This window comes from Trichogramma pretiosum, unplaced genomic scaffold (genome assembly GCF_000599845.2).
Source record: "Trichogramma pretiosum strain Unisexual culture from Peru unplaced genomic scaffold, Tpre_2.0 scaffold36, whole genome shotgun sequence".
NCBI classification, from domain to species: domain Eukaryota; kingdom Metazoa; phylum Arthropoda; class Insecta; order Hymenoptera; family Trichogrammatidae; genus Trichogramma; species Trichogramma pretiosum.
The window spans coordinates 451,517-473,451 of record NW_019641685.1 but is presented as its reverse complement, the minus strand read 5'-3'; the positions used below and the strand labels follow the sequence as shown (position 1 = coordinate 473,451).

Here is a 21,935-nt window from a genome sequence, read left to right as displayed (position 1 = left end):
TCTTAAATATTTATATTATTCAATAGATTTTTATTTCAATAAATTTAATTAAATCTATGTAATCCATGATTAAAGCTTCTCGATTACATTATAAAAACTGAGCTTTTAATTTTTACCTTAATTTCATAACTATTGTGGCAATCATTCTTCATAAATATAATAATCAAGTGAAAACTTTTAAGGGGTAATTGAGTTGGCGACGAAATTTTTCTTATGCTAAAAATCAATTAACGAGAGACCCGAGCTCGTTCAGAAAAAAGCTATTATACGACCCACTTATCTTCGCTTTACGATAGTTTTCTTATACGTTCCGCTTATCTCCGAGCCAATGATCAATATCTCTGTATTAAGGCTCTCTCCGAGAGTTAAATAAAAAAAAAGCCAAGGATGAGTGGGGAGGGCTCCGACTGCGAAAGGAAGGAGCTCCACTGCAATGCTGTTGGCAAATGAATTAGAATCGTTAGAGCTAACGTATAGGTAAGTTCATTATCATTTATCGGACTGTCAACTTTTCTTCGTCAAACTCTTTCAGGGGACTATAGTCTAGCCTCCTTGTGCGAATCGAGAGGGGTGAAAATACTGAGGCTTTTTTTCAAGCTCAGCACGACGACGACTTCGCAGATAACTCCGAGGCGATTTGTTCCAGACGTAGCCATTCAAACGTGTCTCGAGATTAATTAAAATTTTACCAGCGTTTTTAACACAATAATTGGTAATTGCCTCGCTATTAACTATTCCTTTTTAATTAAACGGAGAGGATTAAAACGTGTCCTCATGAGAAATCATACTTATTTTCAAGCCCGAAAATTATATCATAACTTATCGCTTGGAACGAAATCGAATTGCTAATATAAAAAAAATTTTAGGTTAATGCAAAATTAAAATGAAGTACAATAATTCGAAATTTCATCTGCTCGTGCACCTACAGGACCATATTGAATGCATTTTTTTAATTTTTTACTTTGTTAGAGTAAGCTTTACATTAAGAGAAGATGCGTGGGCGACATGTTACGGAAAACCCCAAGATAACAGTTGCATCTCTCAGAAATGTTGTATAGAAAGAATTCTATTGTTACAGCATATGGGTATAGCATGACTGGATATTACGTCTTTTTCATACGCGGTGATAGCAAAATCTTCACTGAATTATTACAAGTAGCTTACAGTGGCTCTCCATTGTTGCCTTGATCTTATAGTATAAGATGCCACTTTGAGATTGTGATGTAACCATATATACATAGTAAATAACTAAATTTAAAATTCAGAAGATCGATTATAACAAGGAGCCGAGCATCCGCGTGACTAATGCTTTGTATCATCGCTCGCTATATAATATACACGCATCTTGCTGTTTTTTGCAGCTAGCCTATACAAATTAATAAAGATTGCATATTGCGCGTTCGTTTCGTCTTTCAGTCTGCGCACACATATACATTGTCTTTGGAAAATGGATGGAAACGGTCGACTGCCTATAATAATTTGAAATAATCTTTTTCTTGGCACTTTTTTCGCGAGCTCATCGGTGCGATTTTATGCGATTACTTCGACGATTGCGCAATGTTGCCGAGCCGCATGACTTTTGACTCTTTCTATTTGATAAAGCGTTTAAGCTGCGAATCATCTGCGCTCGTAAGTTTTTAGGTTCCCCTTTATATCTACTGGATATTACCGGAAGTTTTTAACGCATTTTTCTTCAATAATAGTAAAAAATAAGCTTTCGATTATTTGACGAATCATTGAGGATATCAGCAACTTTATTCGGAAATAATTATACCGCAATTACCGCAAGTGAGTCTCAAATGTATTACGAAAATTTGTTTGCCACTTGCGAATTTACAATTCTCCATCTGTTGGTGGCATCAAAAAGCTCATAATCAAATGTGACACTTTTGATCTTGTTACTTTCAGTTAAGTACTTGTAAAATCATGTTACTAATAGGTTCGATCACCGTAGGAGCGATTGCGTTTAAGCATATTTATGTTTTTAAGACAATTGCTGAACCTGTTGTGGTATAAATGGTTAAAAAAAATGGAATATTTATTTTCGATTTTACAATGGCTTTGATCGATAGGAAACTGGATTTTCAGCGGGGGGTTAAATTTGTTTTGATACAATCTAATAAAGTATGTAAATTGGTTTTAGCAAACTTGACATTGCAGGGGTGAAAAAACAGGAGACCGTTAGAAAAAGTGCACACAAAACATACTTGTAAGATTGATGAGACAATGGATCGCGTTGGCTGTATAGTAAGAAACTGCTTTACAGCGAAAAACGAAATGAAAAAAAAGGAGAAAAAGAGAAAGAGAGAGAGAGAGAGAGATAGAGAGAGAAAAGTAGAGAGTTTGCAACATCTGAATTTTCAAAAGCTAATTGATTTTCCATTCGGAGTTGAAACGTCGCTGCGGGTATTTTTCGCTCACAAGGAGCAGCACACACATGTTTAATGCTTCGTTTATACAACACAACACGAGCGAAGGCAGCAAAAAAGTGTATACGCGTAGAGTAGCGTCGTAGTTTTTGCCTCGCGACCGATATACGCGTCTACTCGCAAATACACGCACGCACTCGCACGCGATGCGAGTGCGGGAAGAAAAGGGCGCCGCCTGTACACATTTCACCATATAAGGGAACAGAGCGAAGCTTTGAAGCGAGGCAAACTCTCGTGTGTGTGCGTGTATTATACTAGCAATGGCGCACGAGTATATACATTATAACGTGCAGCGAGGGAGAAAAAACAGAGAGAGAAAGAGAAAGATAGGATGAGCGAGAGCTCTCGGTTTCGCGACAGAGCGAAAATGGCAAGCGAGCGCGCCGCAGCCAGAGAGAAAAACTATATATGCGCGCTCCAGGCTTACTCGGCAGCAGTAGCAGCAGCAGCGGTGCAAAAGGGAAGAAAAATCGAGAAAGAGAGAGAGAGACGAGAGCCGAATGTCCTTGCTGACGACGTTTCTTCGTTTTTTTACCCGACTCGGGGGCGGCGCGACTACTACTACTACTACAACTATGTGCTACTACTAGCGTCGTTCATGCCGAGGCTTATTGATTTATGCAGTCAGCGCTCACGCACAGCAGCTTCTCTCGCTCATCTATGTATATAGCAACTATGGCTCGAGCCTCCTACACCAATACACACAGGCGCGCGCGTTATATCCTAAAAGAATTGCGATCGCGGAAAATCCACTCGCTACTGTCTCTGCTGTATATAGCCCATGGCCTGGCGAGTAATTCAAGCACGATTTTTTCCGCCTCGTTCCCCTTTGGGCGGCTGCTGCTCGTCGATGAAAACGCGTGTCTAGCTAGAGAGAGCAGCTCCCTTATATATTATATGGTAGCCGTGGCCCGTAGTCATGTACGCGCGACGCCCGCTAGCTGTAGAGCTCTATCGGATATCAAAGCGGATTCGACTATATATCGGGCAAAGAAACGCACGCCCGCACGAGCGAGCTAATGAAATTGCTTTTCTCGTAGGCTCTCTGGCAGCAGCTGCTTCGCCCGCGCCCTATGAAAATCCAATGAAATTTTTCACCCCCGCTTATACGTACTCGTACGCGTCCTCGTATGTACACTCAAAGAGAGACCGGGAACGATCAGTTGTCAGCTCAGACAGTCGACGAGCTTTTCATAGATATAAAATCGCCCCGAATATGAAATGCTACAGCTACGCTAACGTCGAGTCTCTCATAATACTGAATAATCACGGCTAGCAGGACAGATGTCGAAAGGATCCGCAGCCCTGTTCAAAATTTGAGCATTATATGACGACTGCATTGGAGTTTAGGTAAGTCGGGCTCGAGCCGAGGCTGCAGCTGTGCACGAACCGCAGCCTCCGCAGCTCTGGAGAAGTCGAGCTTGGAGCGATCGTTAGTCGAGCTCGAATCGCAGCCGGGAAAAAAGAAGCGCGGGACGAGCGCGTGACTTCCGCATCGCACGGTAGTTTTATTCCGAGGTACTGGCGGCGCAGTGCAGTTCAATTCGACGCGCGTTAGCGCCTTCGATAATGCGAGCTATAAGTCGGCGCGTTATATTGCGCTGCGTGGCTGTTGCAGTGGTTCTGTAGCTTAATGCGGTGAACACGCTGCGGTTCGCGTTGCCGCCAGAATCGCGGATGTATTCGCAAGTCGATTGACAATTTCGTCGGCGCCGAAGGATATATTTCGGCCGATCCAACTGCAAATTGCAGCAATACGCAGAGATCTTGAGCAGCGGACAAATGCAAAACGTGCGAACCCAGGCTGGAGCGAGTCCCTTTCTCGATGCTGCCGCACGCGGACACCGCTTGTAGGCTGATGATGGGCCTCGCTTTGGAGTTGGCCGAGCACTGAGCTGCACCGCACTCGTGCACCGGTGTAGTACTACATAGGAGGGCATATAAATATGAGCCTTGCTCGTCTACTCCGCAGCAGCAGCAGCTCGTGTGATTGAGCGTTGCGCTCGGCGCTGATTACACCGGAAGTACGTAGCAACTGCATATAGTCGCGCAGTTGCTCCGAACGCGGTGCGATATCACGAGGGCAGCAGCGATGCACAGCCGAGTCGACTCGTATACAGAGCGGGGCCGTACGTCGGTCGATGACTTGCATCGCTCGGCTTGGATCGCTCGCTGCAGCCTAGATACCTAGACGCGTCGTAATCGGTCGCACGTATTGCTGCATCTGCATGTGCATCGCGCGCCTACGCTCGACGCGCAGCTAGGCTCCGATCGACGTAGCTCCGTACGTACGAATTATGTATCAATATTCGCGCGGCTGAATCGAGCTACAGCGCGCCGTAATCGCGCATGTTTGGATTTTTAACGCGCCAAGTTCGCACAGCTACGTACAGCGAAGCTTGTGTAGTTGCGCTTGGCTAGTTGTATACAAGTAAAGAGATACTAATCTCGGCGCTTCATAACGCGTTAAGCATTTTGAGCGCACATGCGCGCCTGTCTCGAATTTTTAATTTCTTTATACACGAACGTCTCGGCCGTGAGCGCATACGATATCGAGAGTACATACTTATCGTATTTGGCGCCCAACGTCCGATCGATTAAGTATATATAACGCGAGTAGATAATAGATCGAAGGGTGAGTTACAGCGGTGCGATTTATTCGTTAACGAGCCAGCCCTCGTAGATTTGATTTTCCAAAGAGGCCCCAAGTCGGACAGACCCGGACGATCATCCAGCTATACGAGTAAACGCGGCTAAAACGAATATTAGACAGTGTTAGTTTGACTGTAATAGCTGAGACTTTTGCTCGATCGACGTGGATTCTGCAAAGCTACATCAGTTCGAGTATTGCGCGCATCATAAGACCTATTGAGAAGCAGAGCAGAGTGAGCAGCTCGAGTCGTGGCCACGAAGCAGTTCCTGCTCATATACGTAAAGCTACGTGCGCATCGTCGCGGTATTGTACAGCGCGTAGCAGCAGGCAATAATATAACTCGAGTATATACTTCGGAAAACTAGTAGGAGTAGTAGTAGTAGTCGCGAGATAGCTCCGAGGCTGGCTCTTGGGGCGATCACATATACACGCATATATACAGAGCCGAGCAGTGTGCGCGTGAGAAGCGCTCCTATATGCACGCAGCCTACGTGTATGCACACAAGCCCGCGGGCTGTTAATGCACTCGTAGGATTGCTGCTGCTGCTACGATCGTATTGTCAGCGAATGCGAGTTTGTTGCTGCGTTTCGCGTACGCGCATATATATACACACGGTACACATGTGCCTACTTACTTCCTCTATACTTTGTTGGAGGGCTTTTTCTCTCATTTTTTTTTCTCTCCCCCAGCTCTCTTTTTTTCTGTGTTTCTTCTCTTTTTCTCCGTCGTCGCTCTTTTCCCTTTTTTTCGCGTGACGCGCACGTTCATTTATGCAGTGATATTTTCATTGTACTCTCTGTAATACTGCGAGCGTACGTACAGTCGAGCGCGTTGCTGCTTTTTAGTTACGGATTATGTGTGTGCATGTGTTGTGCACGCACTGCGAGCCACGAAGCTGCTGCTGCTGCTGCTGCTGCTGCTGCTGCCGTCGAGCAATTTCAGCGAAAAACACTGACTTTTTCCATTTTTCTGCGAGTCGAGAGCGCCGAGGAGTAGTCGGATTTGCGACGTCGTTACGCGTTTCCGCGACTGCGAGGAGCAGCACTGCTGCAGCGCGAGTTCATTCGACTTGAGTATTCGAATCAATTTGCCCTGACTTTTTTCCATGTACACGCCTAAACGACGAATTAATGCTAGGACTCGTGTATATACTCGTAGCGAGGGCTAAAGTAGTAATTTTCATTAAGTGAACGGTCAAAGAACTTCCTTCTGCTCTCTATCTCTTTCTCTCTCTCTCTCTCTCTCTCTCGTAATGTTTGATTTCCGTGAAAACTTGCGAGTGGATGGCAAGCTCACAGTCCAATTTGCCCATACACGTACGTAGTACGCTCGCAAGTTTTCCTCCATTCTTGCGTATCCCTCGCTCGCTTGGCTCTTTCTTTGTTGTTGCAGTTTAGCCACGCTCGCTTTTACATACTCATACGTACGCGTCTCTATCACGCGTGTATGGCTCATATTGTTCGCAGCCATCCTTTTCCGCATATCGTTCACGCGAAACTTGTCCCGATCCTTTTTTCCATTTTCCCCTTTTTCTGCCTTTCTCTCGCGCCGTTTCCGGAGCATTTCCTCGGTCAACGAGCGGCGCTGCGTCGTTTTACTTCTTCTTTTACTTCTTCTTCTTTTTTCCTGACATTTCAACTCCGATTGCTTGTTCGCATTCGTGACAGTTTCGTATTCCAGTTGCTGCTACTTTTCGAGTTTTCATGAGATTTTCAAGTAAAATGTTTACATTTCTTTCGTCTCATTTTTTTCGTATAGATGCGGAAGAAAGCGGCTTAATATAAGTAAACTAAAAAAACAAGACATCAAAAAGATTCGGTCCTTACTCTCGTTTACTATTTTTTTTTGTCGTAAGCGCCACGGTACATCACCCTCGTATTACTCGAGCTCGAATGGATCGCTGGGATCGATCGTCATTTTTATGACAGAGAAAAGAAAGTATCGTCAGTCGGACGAGAGTAATGCGTTCTCAATACAAGATGATGTACGCGTCGTAAAAAAAGAAGAAGGACTCGCGACGACTTGTAGTGTAGTGTAGAGGCTGCATATGGAGAATGCCATGTTGCCAGGGCTGGCACGTGTCTTCGCAGTTTTGATTAGAACATAGGGAGTAAAGTGTCACTATGAGGTATATACGTATACACGGAGCCGCGCGCGACGACGCGAGTCTGATTTCGTACGTGATGTATAACGCGTCGAGTTGTTTATGAGAATCACGCCTCGCAGACAGTGTTGCGCGCGTCGCCGTTGCTGCGCGCCTTGGGTTAAAATTTTGGCTTTGATAGCAAAATGCACGCGAGCGCATATATCCAGATCGCAGATACATACTCGCGCGCATCGCCGCTCGTCCAAATACCTGTAATCATCATCGCTCGGCGCAACATCTTTTTTACTTTCGCGAGCGCCTGTATATTATACCAAACCTTGTAATACAAATCGAAAAAAGGATCGGGCTTTTAAATTTTCGTACGTCGATGGAGATGTGTACCCTCTCTTTCTCCCTCTCGTGCGCAATTACGTATAATGTGCTATGCAAGATGGGCACATATAAACCAGTTTTGATAATGTTGAGATCCAGAGGATTCGTTGCATTAACGAAGGGTGCCCAATGCATCGATACCTCGCGAACAAAAGATCTATACGCAGATGAGGCACTGACGTTCGCATCAGGTGCAAGAATAACCGAGAAAGGATAAGTAACTAACGCGAACATTTTTTTCAGCAGGAGCTCGTTGCAAGTTGAAAAAATACAGGCAAGATAACGGCATCGGATTAATTTGATGCACGTCGCAGCTATGCGTCTATTTTCCAAGTTGAGAGTTCAGCTGGTCGAGCAAATATAGCGCGAAAAATCTCGAAAGATGAACGTGCGGCACGCGGACTGGGGCAAGTTTGGCCGTGAGCGCGCGATGAATTCAGCAGCTCATCCATTCCTCCTCTTGGTAATTTAGGTGCGCGTATGCAAGCCCAGTGGACATGACGGACAGAGCAATTTTGATCGGCTTCAACTTGTCCGCACGTGAGTGGCATATTTGTGCTGCACGCGCCTGAGTGTGTGTGTGTGTATTAATTATTGCAGCTCGCTCGCAAGCTCCGACTAAGCTTCCGCGCGTGTCTGTGCCTTTCGAGTCGTGGGTCCTCGCGGCTAACGATTATATTTACAACGCGATAGCCGATGCTCTAGGGCTAACGAACGACCGATAGCGTTATTGTTCGCGACTAAAGCGCTTGACGCGTATTACGTAAGCGGTCTAGTTATTATTTGCGCACGTGGCTCATTTATGCGGCTTTCGAACAAAAACGAATTGAACGAGCTCGCTTTGAGGCAGCAATTCGTCGACTCGCTTATTTTTTTTACGTAACAACAATTCTGCTTTATTTTGCTTTGTTTTCCGCGACTAAAACGGCACAATTTTAACGTCAGTATCGATGCCGGAAAATAAAATAAGTTTCATAAATATGAAAAAATTCACGATGAAAAAAAAGTGGAAAAATTTATAGAAATCATAAAGAAGCCATCGAGTGGTTTACTACCATCTACCCTGCGCTGCAATGCGCAGCTCGATATATTACTCGGCGAAGCGCTGAAAACGTGCGCCTAATTACCCACGGGGAGCTGGATCGCGCGTCGATTATAAAAGTTTATTTGCACGACTGGGTACTGGGCATAAGCATGTCGCAGCCGAGTGTCGCGATTGGTCGGCGACGGCGGCGGGTAAGATGGCAAGGTGAACGACTATTTTGCATTAAATCAACATGTGCAGTGGTGCGCCGCGTATAGATATATTTTATCGCGATCGCGTTTACCTACCCATCGCCGGCGGAACTTATCACGGTTTAGATCGCGCGCGTAATATGCATATAACACGTATAATATAATACGACGAGCATCGTAAACTTTCACCGGGCGTCAAGGTAGATTGAATTTGACGAGAAGGACCGAGCATAGCGAGCCTCTTTCTCGGCTTGGCAGCTATACAGCGTCGATCGTCGAGTACTTTATAATCTCGCTCTCGTCGAGTGGCTCGACGAATAGCTACAGCAGCAGCAACCGAGGGGACAGCCCAGCTGATACGCATAAGGCCGCGCAACATACCTGTGGCGGCGATATCATAAATCGCCCGAAAGGAAACTGCCCTCGCGGCGTCGCACGTCTACGCGCTCCTTATCTCGCGAGCAGATTCATCCCAGCGGCGCAGCAGCAGCCCCGCGACTACGCAACTAGCCTAAGAGTGTTTTTAAAAGCTCATTTACATGAACGCGCGCATCGAAAGACTACTGTCCATACTCTGTATATCATCTTCACTTGCGCGCATGATTTATGCAGCCTACGTAGCTGTATAAGCAGCGAATCCGACGCTGTGTGTATATGTGTGTGTAGCCCCGCGATGCACGTGTATACGTATATCGTATGCCTATCCGCGACCAACTTTTTTACACCAAAGTGACGACTGACGCAAGTAGTCCCGAGCAAGAAACGAGTTTCCATACAGACTTTAATCAAGCGAAGCCCTCGTACCAGCGGCCGTACGTAGCTCTTATTGGCATATTTAAACGGCCACTGCGAGAGAGAAAGAAAGAGAGAGAAAGAGGCAGCCTGATAGAGGCAGGGCCAGGGTGAGCGAGCGCAGCCTGAAAACCGGCATGATTTATTGCCACAAAAACCCTCTCATCTTATAGCAACGCAAGCCCCCGTCGTCCATGCGCGCGCGTTAAGCTGCGACTAGATGATGATTTTTCAATACCCCAGCCCCTCGGCCTAGACTCGTTCTAGTGCACTTGCGCTTATCGTTGGCCAATACATTAATTCTTCGATTATTAGTCAACGTATGTCCCTCGAATCAATAATCGATACTTTTTTCTAGTTACCGAATATCGTCAACGTTGAAGACTATTGATCCCATTAGTATAATTAAGGTTTAGGGATGATAATGTCATTTAACCATTAAATGTTTAAGTGTATTCAATGTATGAAAGAATCTTTTTGTATATTTTTATTTACCTATTATACATTTCGGAATGTAAGCCTTGTTTTAAAAGCAATTGCATTGGAGTAAAGAAAACAAAACAATGCCATAAAGTTATAAAATTTCAAAAAACTATTTAAACCGCTTGATCCGATTGGATTTGCTTCATTTGCATTGTAAATTTGAAATTTCATGGCATGATTTGAAAATATTATTGAATCAAATTTAAACTACACAGAAAAATTTACTTAGAGAGCTAGAGCTATGCTCGCCCTGATGTTTACGCTGCGCGTCGCATTACGACCTTTCCGCGAGTTGATCCGCACGATGATTTTCTGTGAAACATGCCATAGTGCTACGCTACACCGATAAGAAATGTGTCGCGGAGCTGGTCGAGCTGATGCTCTTCGCATCGACACAGTTTTTCAAAACATATCGAGCGCGACACAGTAGTCCTCGTCAGTCATACCGAGTATACAATTGACACGATGTACAATCATCTCAGTAACATTAATTTTTATAGATATTCCAAGTAAAAAAGATGGAATCCACTGATAATAGTCTTGAGTGTGCTCGTGTAAACGTGAAAGAGGAACATGGTGATCTGTCGCTTATTAAAAATGATTGTGAAATGTTTAACGAGGCACATGATTTTAAAAACATCCAACTGTTACCACTCTTGCGAGAAAATTCAGTAATTGTTGATAATTATATTAACTCGCATTGTAGTTACTTTAAAAAAAAATTCTCATATAGCTTTAATTTTTCATCAGATTCATACCCTTCGAAAATGTGAAAAAAATTATGAAAGAGAACTTGATGGCGAAGTGAAAATAGTTTTTGAATGTGAAGATGTCAAACCTGAAGTGGATTCGTCAGCAGTTAAAAAGATTGAAGATTATTCTGATAATCACTGGCAATTTATGAAATATGGAGATGTTTATGCAAATCTTAAAATGATTAAAATAGAACCTTTAGATACAGTAAAAAAAAGGATTTGGCGAAGACGATGCAAACAAATTGAACATAAATTTGAACTGTGACCAAAATAAAAAACAAAAAGTGAAAGAAAAGTTAACCTACAACTGTGGTACATGTGGAAAAACGTTTAAACGGAAATCTCATCTAAAAATTCACGTCGATTCTATGCATAATAAAATTACTCATAAATGTGATATATGTATGAAGACATTTACACGCATATGCATGTAATATATGCACGAAGACATTCACACAAAAAGGTAATCTCCAAATTCACATCGATTCGGTACATAATAAAATTACCCATAAATGTGATATATGTATGAAGACATTTACACAGAAAAGTAGCCTCAAATCCCACATCGATTCATTGCATAATTGTATCACACACGAATGTGATGTATGCGGCTAGACTTTTTCACAAAAGGGTCATCTCAATATGCATGTTAAATCAAAGCACAAGGGTATCAAATATCCATGCGATTTATGCGGAAAGACTTTTGTACGCAAGTATTATCTCCAAGTCCACATCGATTCGGTCCATAATAAAATTACTCATAAATGTAATATATGTATGAAGACATTCACACAGAAAAGTAACCTCAAATTCCACATCGATTCAGTGCATAACTGTATCATACACGAATGTGATGTATGCGGTAAGTCACTTTCACAAAAGGGTCATCTTAATATGCATGTCAAATTAAAGCACAAAGATATCAAATATTTACATGATACATGCTGAAAGAAATTTCCAACTGCGTCATCACTCATATATTACCACTTAAAAATTTTATTCATGGTAAATATTATAAGTTACTGGAAAATTATTTAATTATGTTTAATTTATATTGCTAATAATCAATAAATTTTTGGAGAAAAGGCACTGAAAAAAATATTTAAATGACATTTTTTGAACCCTGTTGATTTTTTCTTTAGATATTTGATGTCCGAAGTTAAAAAAGAGTTCGAGAACGGTTTTGGGTTATAGACTTTAGTAAAAGTATATAGTAAAAGTAAAAAGTATAAAAAATGTTCATTGTTCCTTTATTTTTCCATGTTTCTGGAATCCCCAAAAAAGATCTTAATGGTCAGCATACGCGTCAAGTGATGAAAATTTTTTTCGCGACTTCATTCGCTAATTTTGATGATATTTTGTAAAATAACTCGTATATTATTTTTCAAGACCAGAATCCTAGTTAATTACTTTTTCTTGCTTCTATGTACACGATCGAAAAAAAATTGACAATTTTATAACTCAATTCAACCTGAACAAATGAAAAACAAAGTGAGGAACGACCTGGATTGAAACAATTACGTTATCAACTTAAGAACTGTAAAAGATAACGAGATATGATTTAATTATATTGGCTGCGCGACAAACAATTACAAAGGAATTCGCACGACAATGACAAAATACTGGTCGTGTAAAATATGCCACATTGAGTAGCATAAAGAATAATAACTGCCGCGGCATGCGTGAACGTATGAAAAAAGAAGGGAACGAAGTGAGGAGATGGCGGAGAAGAAGAAGACGAAGCAAGACTACGACGACGAAGAAAATGCAGCAGTCAGGCAGTCTTGCGATTAGTACGGTATGGGAGAAATGCGACATTTTTATGACAAGGACTAATGGAACGCGTAAGCAGCCTCTCTCGGTAGAGTACAGAGTCAGCTAAGAAGGTGCGAGGTGCGCGGCGCGGATTCGCACGCACGACGCGGTGACCCTATTCGCGCCCACCGCCGCCGCCGCCAACTAATGCACCGCTGCATCGCTCCAGGACCGTTCGAATACTAGCTCAAGCGCGCGCACGGCGGAGCACTGCTGCAGTGCCTTGTATGTGTATTGGCTGCGAAACGTTGCATCGTTGCAGCTTCGAACTTAATTAGCCGCGCACGGGGTCGTTCATTTTTATAATACGTATTATATATATACCGAAGCGATCGCATGCGATACCGCTGCATGTGTGTACTTACAGAACTGCGATTCCCAGCTGGGAAGGAGAGACACTGCTTGTGATTGCTGCTGCACACACATAAGCACACACGTGCGCGCCTCTCGCAGTCAATATAAGTTTAATTTATTTCAAAACGCGCGCGATCCTAATGCCTAAGAGCCTAAAGTACAGTCGCCGGATAATTTGTGCACTATGTACGGCCCGCCAAGTTCCACCGAGAGATAAAAGCTCTCAGAGCCACGTTACCAGTAGTAGCTCTCTCACGTAAACAAGGACATCACTTAAATGCGATTTTCAGCCTTCGTCTATACTTTATATTACTTTATAAAAATATGGTGTATTTAGTACGTGGGCCGAGGAAAGGGCTTTTCTTGTTGTAATCTTTAAAAAACGATGAAATAATGACTGCACGGAAACCTCTTCTTTTTTTTTAATATTTTTAAATTTATTAAAGTCCAAATGACAAATCTCACATTGACATGATCATGTACTGCAATATTAATGAATATATTTTCATTCATGTTATTGGTTTGATTTTCGCTTTCTATTTTTACAAAATGTTGAACATTTTCATTCTCAGATTTGCAGATGGTTGTCGATAGTAACGGTAGTTCAGGTTTAACATATTTGCACTTAAAATCTATGAATTTTTTTTCATCTAACTTTTCCTGTAAAGGAGGGTGGGGCAGAATAAAAAAAAACTTTCAGAAAATGAAAAAAACACTAAACCTAATGAAAAAATATTTTCCTGAAATTATGAGCTTTCAATGAACCCAAAACAATTAATTTTATTAACATTTTTAAAATTTTTCAAAAATTAAATTTTTATAATTTGTACATCACATTGTTTTTAATTATATAATTATCCAACAAATTATAACATATAAATAGGACCAACTTTCATACATTTGACAATATCTAACAAAAAGTTTTTAAAATTATATTAAACAGATTTTATAATTCAAACAAGTATTTTTAATAAACTTATAGTTGTTTTATTAGTACTTAGTGTAATCACATTTGAATTAAAAACTTAATTGTTATTCAAGTATATAAAATGGTTGTAAGACAAATGAATTTCTTGCATTTGAATTGGCTGCTGCATCTGAATTTCTTGTATTTGAATCGGTTGCTGCGTTGGAATTTCTTAGTTTGTTACATCAGCAACAATTTTTCTTGTCTTTACTTGCAATGGCTTAGCTTGGTTATTTTTTTTTCTTTTAGCTTCTTGCAGCTCTTCTCTATACTCTATACTTATAATCACAGTTGATTTACCTTTGGCTCTAGGTTTTGTTTACATTAATTTTGTCGATAAATGTCCCTAGTATGCGAATTATATTAACATTCATTGTCACTATAAAGGCGTATGTCAAGTAAGGCCCGTATAGCTCTATAGCCCTTAATTTTTTTAGCATTTGAAGTTGGGTTGAGTCAAATAGTGTGCATTGCCAAAATATATGATCCGCTGTATCCTGTGTTACCCCACACAAGCACAGGTCGGATTCAACGATTCCAAATCTGGCTAAGCTATGATTGAGAAAAGTATGAATACTCCAAATCCTGTTTTTAGAAACTATTGCTCTTCTCGATATTTCAAAGTGATCAAAACTGTGGAAATAAGGTTCCTTATTTTCTTCGTTGTAAAATGTTTCAAAGAATTTTCTACCTTTCGTTTCTCCTTGTAGTTTGAGTTTACTATTATTATTAGATTTGATGTCTCGCATGAATTTGGCAACTAGGTCGGTATGAGGAATTGTCGATTTCATGAGTTTACCTTCTTTTGTCGCGATTTTAGCTGAAGAGTCAGCCTGCTCATTTTCATTTATACCCACATGGGCAGATATCCATATAAGTTCTACCTCTTTTCCTGGGTTTTTAATTTCTAATATTATATTTTTAAGCTTTAAAAAGATTGCATTGGATGGGGTTTTTTGGATTGATCGTCGAAATATTATTTGAAAAATATTCTTTAATAAAATATTTCTTATTATATGAACAGATTCTTGTTTCCTTAAAACCGTTCACAGTAGTAATTGTTGAAGCACTTTTTAAGAAAGCTCGATCAAAAATGCCGTGAATATCATTTAAATAAATCGTTTTATCCTTGTTTGAAGGCTTTCTCCTAGTGAATGGTAGTTTGCTCTTAGCTGGTTGATCGTAGTGATGTGGTATATCTATCATACCTTGACTTGTCGGACCATGGCTTTTTTGTGCTTTGTGGGAAACAGTTTGAAAAATATTGAGTGCCTGTGAATTTGGCTTAGTTCAATATTTGTTGCTTGTGTTCTTAGTTGGTGATATTTGTTATTATTTCGTTTAGGTCTCTATGGTAGGTTGAAGACAAGTCGCGTTCCTGTTTCTATTGTTTCTTTTGCCAATGTGTCTATACTGCTTCATTGTACGTAACGACGTACGACATGTTAGCATTAGCTGGGATTCACATTAGTTTGATATCTATGATTTTGTTTTTAGCTAAGAAAAGTAGCGATATATTATTTAGGATAATGTAGGAGGTATTCATTTGTTTGATTGAGGAGTAGTTAGCTAGGACTGTCAGAGCACTTTGAGAGTCTGTGTAGATGATGACTTTTTTAATTTTGTTAATTAGAGTGTGTACTATTGCCATCTTATATTTTTTTCCTTTGATAAAGTAATGGTTCCACTGTTTCGTAAAAATAAATATATTGTGATTAGTATCAGATTTAGTCAAGTATCGTACGTAGTATTTAACGCAAATTTTTAAACTCTTGATAACGTGATAGAGTACACGTATGGTTAGTGCATGCGCAGCACGCTCATAGATGCTAATGTAATTTTAATTTAATTTAATAATATTTGATAATATTTACAAATCATGTACCAAAATTTTTAAGTTATAAACGCAAACGAAGTAAAAATATAATTATATCATTGAAGAAATGACATTATGTATCTCATGTATAATGAATAGTCAACATTCTTTTATCAATATGATATTATTACGGAAAAATAATAAATAAAAAAATTATATTATAACTAATGAATACAATATGGTTTGAATAATCTTGATAGTTAAATGCTTAATATTTCCCCAATGTATTTTACAATTAAAATTACTACTGTCTTTATTAAATGTAAAAACTTCTTACCTTTCATAATATCTTGACACATTTTTGAAAATCTATTTGAATATAGCCATACATGGAAAACCGTCTTACTACAGGAACGTCCAGTCATAATACTCTCAATTACTCCTGCAGATAGGGGTAAAAAATGCATCTAGCTTATTCTCAATAAAAGGCAAAGCAAAAACAGTCGGGGTAGTTCACTTGGCTGGTCTCGCGAGCACATTACTCGAGAGACCACTACTCAAATGTCGGCGCGTTGCGGTCTGCGCGTCGCGATGTTCAATAGGTCGCAGCAGTTGAGTCAGCTTCGTGGACACGCACACACATACATACATACATGGTATACATACACTCACCGAGTCGCTTACGTAATGAATAAACAAAGTTTCCTGCTTTTCCTCGCATTATCCGCGAAAATTTCATTCAAGCGCTGTACAGTTACAAAGTACATACACTCTTTATCACGTCGTGCCATTTGCAAGTCGCACTGCGAGTATGTGTGTGTAGTTCTACTGTATATATATGTACGCGTGGATCTTACGCATATCCACTCGACGCGCTTGTTCATTTCCAAGAAGGGCATAAAATGTTATCTCATATCGAAAAATACATTATACATTATACTCACACATAGTCACACATATGTAGGCATTCTGCTGCTATATGCAGCAGCTATATGCGACGTACATATTCATGCATTCATTCGACGCTATAATAAACCAAGAATTCAGGATGTGTATAAAACGCTCTTGAGAATTTTTCCTTTCCTCGATGTTCTTTACACGCGATCGGTGCTAATCGTTGGAGGAAAAAAAAATATCAAGTCACCGAGTAACTGTCGCGAAGCCACGTCCGGCCTGTGCGCGTGTGTATATAATACAAAAATGAAAGCGTGAATCGAGAGTGGCGATGATTCGATCGATCAGTCCGAGAGCGGCCGGCGATGCGGCAATTTTTTTCAAAATAATTTTGGACAATAGCTCGTTTGTATGAATAAAGCGCAAATAAAGATATTCGCAGTTACGTTGAGGTGAGGGGCGCGCCCGTCGTTGTGTATGAAGCCAAAAAGATGCGATCGTACTTGCCCACCTGCTGTTTGGTGCTGGAACTTCGCGCACGGCGAGCGATCGAGTTGGACACGTCTCTCGTCGTCATGCCTCGCCAACGACCACCTCACCGCTCGCGAGATAACACTTTAATTACATCGGAATAGCTCATTTCTTGAGCCTATAGATCGCAATGATACTCCCTGCTGAGACCTCGATGATTTCTTGTTCCTTGGGCACGCGCGAAAGAAACACCATTTTCGACCATCTACGGATGGCTGAGCTGCAAATTAACACATAGTACGCAGCAGTATTAAACCTATAGGTGGACCTATATTTCTAGACCGTATGAGAGAATAAGAAGAATTGAAAAAGATTGAAGTATAGACCTCAAGAGGTCTACTCAACTCTTAAACATTCTCACAGACACTTTTCATTTAGATTGCGAGCTTTTTGAAAATTCGCCATCTAGGTATTTATTGGTAAATTAAAAAAGTACAACTGTAAGCCGTATATCTGATTTTCAGGTAGTAATCGGAGGACAAATACAGTTAAATATAGTTAAATTTGCTTTGAAAATTGCACCATATGCTGTGAATAAAAACGTAACTTATGTTCCATAATTAAGGCGTTATAATGTTTTTTGAAAAAAGGATGAGACATAGAATATTTTCAGTAAAACATTATATAATAAACGTCTCAAACATTGGATCTTTAGAGTCCTCTCTTTGATTGAAATTTTTCTTTTTTTTGTTATTTTCAATGCTTTTAAAATTTATAGCTATGTTTAGATTTTAATTTTTCTGTGGGATTTTGTTAGTTTCACGCTTAACATGTAGTCTTACATAGCTGGTTATTGATCTTAAAAATGAGTTACTTGGACAAAATATCCTGGTGCAATCTACACACTCGCTATTACTTATTTACAGCCCGAAATTTTTTGCTCTTGTCGAAGTTCATAAGCAAATACTAAAAATGTCGGTATAAATAGACACGGAATTATTCAACTGGACAAAAGCGATGATGTTTTTCAGTAAACCACTGTGAAATTACGAGCCCAAAGTGACTAAGAATGAAATCTCGATTCTAGTTTGTGAAAGAAAGGAAATTTATAGCATGGATATATTTCACGAGCTACCCGAAACACATAACTCGCGAACAGTAATAATGGACTTTAAGCTTCAAACAAAGATAAATGACGTCTCGTTGAAGCACCGATTCGCCAATTCTAAAGATCCTATTCATTGCAGCCCGATAAAAGTGTCTGAACATGGGGCTGAAAAAAGCTGATAATCACGCACGTTGATTTTCACCTGCAGTCTAATGAAAATGACTAAAATGTGTTTTTTATACCTTATATCGTAGATTGTAACATTTCTCAAACTTACAATTATAGAGAAAATGTAATTGGGTTTGTTCTTAATTTTTGATTATAAGATTTGTAATAGCTCAAACTTTTATTCGAATATAAGATTTTCATACATCGGTTATAACTCTTAATTATTATATATGATGGTAATATAGACGACTGGACGTACACTAGTTTTATATACAATAAAATAAAGTCTTGACAGTCAACTGTGCTACCGAGTACTTATCATAGTGCAATTATATGTAACAAAATAAGTGTATTTTTAATAATTTTATCGATATTTTCTGTGTAAAAGAGAAGTCTAATGATATGTTTTACAACGAAATGAATGATAGTAAAACGAATGATTAAATATCCGATACTAAATGTTTAAAATATTTCAGATATCAGCAAAAAAGTACCGTAAGTTAATTAATAATTATAATTTCAATGATTAAATGCATTCTTATATCAATCACCCATATCACAAATGTGGGAAAACTTTTTCACAAAAAGATAATCTCAAAACCCGTATTAATCAGTGGATAATGATCGGAAATGTATGTATGCGGATAAGCAATACAGGTCTTAACATAATTTCATCTTTTAAAAATTCTGTTTACAATTTTTTGTCACCTTTTATTACAATATTCTTTTATCTTGCAAAATAGATAACTTTTTACTTTGAATTATTGAGCTTAGATGGAACATAGCCACGGATGGTCCTGGATTTATGCAGTGTCAAGAGAAACACTTAAGTCATCATTCTAGAAAAAGAAGGTGGACGAAGAGATGCAGGAGTTGGCGAAACCATGCGATTCGAGAGAGAACTTGAGACGAGAGCTACTCGTTTCGTGCAAACACTTTTGTGGTCCTAAGAAAGCTATCGTGACGTCAAATTTCAACTAAACAAGTGGTCTGACTCGAAACGCCTCATTCGCATCGCGAATTTTCTACTTTCAATGCATTGAGCCAAATCTAATAATCACCAACTTTTAATTAAAAATTTGCAAATCAATCATTTAATTTTTTCAATAATATCCATTCTACGGAAAAAGATACAATTGATTGGCGAGTCAGATTTAAATTCGATCAAATTTTCAGGAAATGAAGCCGTCAGTGAGTAATATCGAACTGGCAACAACATCACTGAAGTTCAACGACACGGAATTCTCGCCAACCGCAAAACACCAGGCGATCCGAGCGAGATCCGTTCACGCGCGGGTCGCGGTGGCGCTCACTTGTGCGTGAACGGATCCCGGCCAGCTAATTTCATTACGTTATATTCTGCATTCGATCGAAAGGATAATGCGCAAAACTATTATCGCACTTGTTGTTCGCAGGTCTTTCGTGAGACCTTGAACTCGAGCGCGAAACGCTACCCTCGATCGTCTCGTTTTTCTCTGATAAAGCAGTTAAGCGATATCGCGAAGCTTTTGACAGCTGCCGAAGAAGTAATTGAAAAGCTGTGTATATTGTATAGTACAGGCAAGCTCGCGATCTCTTTCGGTCACGCAAGACTGGTCGGGTTTATTTAGGTACGCCCTCGAGTCCAAACGTCGCGACTGCATTTCCATCCTTCGCGTCGCATAATTGCTCGTTTCCTGCATATAAGCCATGCGTTCGCGAGCCAATCTCGGGCCGATAGCGATTTTTGTCGAGACGACTATAGCGCTCGTTTCGCGAGCTTAATTAAATCATTATCAATTATCCGAACTCGAGATCGTCGAAGGGAGAGTCGCCACGAAGGCGCTCGATTTAAAGTCGCATAATTGCCGTATATAAGAAATATAAGCGCGAGCGCGTAAAGTGCACGCGCTTCGGCTTCTGTATGCGGCGGCGGTGGCGCGTGCAGCAGCAGTACGAACAAATCAGGTAATCCTTCATTCGCGCATACATTAAGTACCTGCTCATTCGTTGCTAGGAAAATTAGCATACTTTGTCATCGCTCTGAAATATGAAGATATCTCGCGCGCAGAGGCAGAAAATTATTTATAAGCCACGTGCACGCGCGTGTTTTATATATGTAGCGACGACACTTGATAAATCCGCCAAGTTATTTTCAATTATTTTCAGCCTTCGTCGCTAGTTGATAGTTAATATATTTATAAATTTACGAGACGCTCATTTATGCACTCTCTCGCGTCGGTATTTAACTCGTTGTAAATAATCAGCCGGTGGCGCGTCGTCGTCGTCGTCGAGCGAGCTACGACACACCACGAGCTGGGCTTTTCCCGCGCGCGTGATCATAGCGCATAACTATGCAGCTTGTATCCTGCCACGCAGTCGGAAACGAGCCTGTATATAGATTTGACGCGAAATTCTCGTGATCGATGGAGGAGCCCGCGCCACTCGTCCTTGAAGAATATAATCTCGCCCGGCATAGACGCGAGCGATGAAAGTTCAAGGTCGAAGAGCTACGTACGTATAGTATAAAACGTCGAGTGCTCGTAAAGCTAGGTCTGGCTCCGACGAGCCACGTTAGAAAGTCTATTATACAATTAAAAAGTAAAAAGGCATCGAATTGTATGCAGGGGTTCTTCTATGTATAAAGTAGCACGTGTCCGACTGCGCAGTGCAGTGGATGCGCCACAGCTCGCACGTATATAATAACACGTTTACGAGAGCTCATGCACCGAGCACTATAGACGCTGTTATATATTTTTACTCTCGCGCGAAGCGCAGAAAATTTATTCCGCGCGCGCCATGTCCGCATTTACACCTGTGTGTCTGTGTGTGAGATTTTCTTCGCGCTAGAACACGGCGCGGCGCAGCTCTAAAAATAGTCTCTGGGATATATTTTCATATTATATGCTATGCAGCGCGCAAGATCAAGTGCTCGAGAATACGTGCAGCGTAAAAATTTATGAAAAAGTTTATTGCGCGCCGCTCCACGTGCACGAGTCGCGCGAGCTTGTGCGAGTGAATCTTTCTCTTTTTTCCTCTTCTTTTTTTTATATGCAGAGAAAAAAGGCACTAGGAGAGTCAAGCAAGCTGCGCGCGTAATGCAGCGAGAAGGATATACACCCTATGGCCGTAGATCTTATAAGGCGAAGGACATCTAGATCAGTCGGCGACAAAATAAGGAGGCGGAAAGCTCACTGAATTTTCTCGCGATACTTGAAATCTTTCATTTTCGAACTCGTTTGCATGAAGCAGAGACTCTAAGCCACTGCCGCTGTTGCTGCTTCCGCTTTCAAGAGACTCTACTAAGACTGGGGACTAGGGACTAAAGCCAGATCCTCTTAATGGACTCTCTTACTTCGAGCGAGAGAGTGAGCGAGCTTCAGAGCTATATAAGTAGCTTCTTCTTCCGCCTGGAGAAACCAACGTCGTCCCTAGCTCGGGAGATTAATTGCTTTTTTCTCTAAAAGGGTTACTTAATATTACGCTTCAAAAAGGCCCTTTTAAATGAATTATTTCTTTCCTTCGTTAAATATGC

The 21,935-nt window shown here is 40.7% G+C and overlaps 2 protein-coding genes across 2 annotated transcripts in view; one reads left to right on the top strand and one right to left on the bottom strand.

Moving 5' to 3' along the window:
• Positions 1 to 21,935, bottom strand: part of LOC106651019 (zinc finger protein 431-like) — a 30,721-nt gene that overhangs the window by 1,657 nt on the left and 7,129 nt on the right. The window lies entirely within an intron of this gene.
• Positions 10,836 to 21,935, top strand: part of LOC106651020 (mucin-17) — a 75,689-nt gene continuing 64,589 nt past the window's right edge. Inside the window, exon 1 of the mRNA XM_023461161.1 lies at positions 10,836 to 11,690. The gene's annotated coding sequence lies outside the window, so the exon portion shown is untranslated. The remainder of the gene's footprint in view (positions 11,691 to 21,935) is intronic.